The 2,995-nt window shown below is 36.1% G+C and overlaps 1 long non-coding RNA gene across 1 annotated transcript; it reads left to right on the top strand.

The window, feature by feature from the left end:
- Nucleotides 1-2,995, top strand: LOC110765389 (uncharacterized). Its single transcript, XR_002528022.2, has 2 exons — nucleotides 1-271; nucleotides 386-2,995. It is a non-coding gene; the product is annotated as an uncharacterized LOC110765389 (long non-coding RNA).

Raw genomic sequence — 2,995 nt, forward strand, 5'->3', positions numbered from 1 at the left:
ATGCACACATGTTTCCACTTTCACACGCTTAACTTCAACCCCTCCCTCTAACTCAGATATTTTCTTTTTCATTTTAATTTTTTTATATATATTCCCACTCATCTCTATAAATTCAGCCTTTTCCAAGCTTATGACAAAACCAGCGCCCCCATGAAAATGAACTCTCACACACGCCCTCTCTCTCTCTCTCTCTCTGGCTTTCTCTTCCCAGAAAGGGATTACTTTGCTGCTCTTCTTCCTTAAATTTTTATCATTACACATACATATCCAGGTATCCTTCCACTTCTTTCCAACTTTGTCAGATCCTTTTTATGTTTTACTTGCTGTATTAATTTACTTCTTCTGAACTCTCTCTGACTGTTATATATCCTTTGTTCCTTTCCAGATGGATTAATATATACAAGGTGCATGCAGTACTTCACGCCATCTAGAAATCTCAACATATGCTAACTGCTGCTATATATATATATATATATATGTATATGGTGGGTGAGTAGAATCCATGCTATCCTTGTCATGCGAGCAGCCCTTTCTTGGGTTATCCTTTGTTTCGTTGTCTGTTCGACCTTGTTCCTTTTACACACACACATATACATATACCTAGGACTAGCAGAATCTTCATCACGATTCACGGTCACCCATATGATCATATACAAACCCTAACTGTAAAATTAATTAATTCAACCTCCTTTACAAAACAGGGACCAACAACCACTTTCTTTTCTTTATCGATCAGTAGCCAGATTTGTTTTATGTATCGATCGATCAGCTTATTGTTAAAGAATTAATTTGGTTTTGCTTTCTCCCATGCATACATTTATCCGGTCGCTCCCTCCCTCCCAATATCTGTGAATTATACCTCGAATGATGTGCTAGCTCCACAATTACTCCATGAAATCTGTGCTGCAACAAACTATAGCTAATCATTTTTACATTAAATGCATGAATCAATATGCATGTGTCAATGTGTATTTTATGTGTTGCCTGTTTGGTAGGTGCGCAGCTTTGCACGTGACTTTCAGGTGCACTTGAAACGGCTAGAAATTAATTAGATTGATGTAAGATGTGGGAAACTTAATTATAACCCTAGTCGTAATATACACTTACCCTATAATCAACCATCATATGGATTAATTCCTGTTTGAGTTGGAATAGATTGGTTCCCTAATCTCAAATTCTCTCCAAACACTAATCTACTTTTTGAATTCCAGTATTTCCTTATTAGAGGAGAAATATTATAGCATCAAGGCTTAGATAGATGATAATATTAGGCTAATCTTTTCCCAGATTTCTCGGAGTATATATGTACCCTAGTCAAGAAGTGTGGTTGGACCTGGAGCCTGGTGCTAGTAGGTACGTACTAGTAGAGACTAGAGAGAGTATAAAGGTTTCTTCCCGATTCCTTTAAGCTTTTTTGAATTTAAGGATTGCTAAGCTAATTACTTTAGATACGGATAATGGTCTTCCTAAATTATAATCCACAAAAACTTTTGCAATCCATGATAATAAGAAGTGCTAGATTCACTAAATTTTGTTTATATAAAGATATTTATACAGAAATTCTCCTGTGCGGACATCCGGATGTTGTGGATTTCATTAATTTGGTGACCCTTGTTGGTGATCCTAGCATTATTCGTGGGGAGAACAATTCTGAAAGAAAAGACTGTATATTTGACTAATCGAAGGGCAGGTTGTTGCTCATGATGTGCTTACGTAGGCATCTCCTTTCTGTTGTTTATTTGATAAAGTTTCCTTGTCCTCGCAAGGTAGCTGTATAAGGACATGGATTTATATATACTCAACTCTATATAACATTATACATGTGCAGCTTGGTAGATTATTATAAGATTAGAGTGTGCATAAAATTATAAGATTATAACATTTGTAGCTTAATTTAGGTGGTTTTTGTTCTCATCTACGTACAATGTTAATGCAGTCACTTTCTATATGTACAATTAGACCCTACGTGTCTCCTACAATAATGTACATTTTAAAGGGTAACGTGGGTCTCAGTATGCCTACTCTCACATGTTGAATGAGAGTCTGAGAGAAGTGAATGAGTGGAGGTAGGAAAACCACACAATACGTAAGTTTTTTAGAATTCATTTGAAAGATATATGGACGGATCGAGGTCGATCTGACAATGAATGTGAGGTGTATGCTTAAGGGACTGCTCGCTTGACAAGGCTTTGCATGGAATTTGACACCCCAACCCCAACCCCAATCCTAACCCCCCAGTTGATCTGATCGAGCTCTCCCAGCCCATGTGTTTCCATGGTCCACACTCCAACACCCACTATTGTCTACATCCAACAAAGTTCCAAACCAAGAAGCTTACTACTTTCCTGGTCTGATCTCTCTCTCTCTCTCTCTCTCTCTCTCTCTCTCTCTCTCTCTCTCTCTCTCTCTCTCTCTCTCGATGTGCGTTCTTTATTGTTTTGTTAATTAACTACTGAATTATGCAATATAGCATTGCTCACATGTTTCATATTTGAGCTTTCCAATTAATATTAGTTGCTTTGGAGAAAGATGTCATTAAGAATTGCAATTTAATTAGGTGCAAATCTATAGATGTCATGTCAGTAAGTTTCACTTTAACACTTGAGCGAGTGTGAAAATCATTTCTCTTCATGAATGATATATAGACTAAAATGTTCCAATGCAATTGAAATTAGTACAAAACATAATTAGAATAAATTTAATTATACATATGCATCGGAAAAAGAAAAGAATTCAATCATTAAAGTTAAGGAGATTGATATGTTTTTGTCCCTTGTCTTAATTTTTGTGTTTTTAATTAGGTCAATAGTAATTCATCTCTTTCTTAAAGCTAGCGACATACTATAGCATAATGAATCGTTGATTTCAGTATATATAGCATAATGAATTGTTGATTTGTTTGCAATTACCAAAGCAAAGCTCCTGGCATGAATTACAAGCAATCAGGTCAGCTTGGAAGAGCTTTGAAGAGCTAGCAAGCAACTCATGATCAAAC

The sequence above is a fragment of the Prunus avium genome, chromosome 1 (assembly GCF_965620075.1).
Source record: "Prunus avium chromosome 1, drPruAviu1.hap1.1, whole genome shotgun sequence".
Classification (NCBI taxonomy): Eukaryota; Viridiplantae; Streptophyta; class Magnoliopsida; order Rosales; family Rosaceae; genus Prunus; species Prunus avium.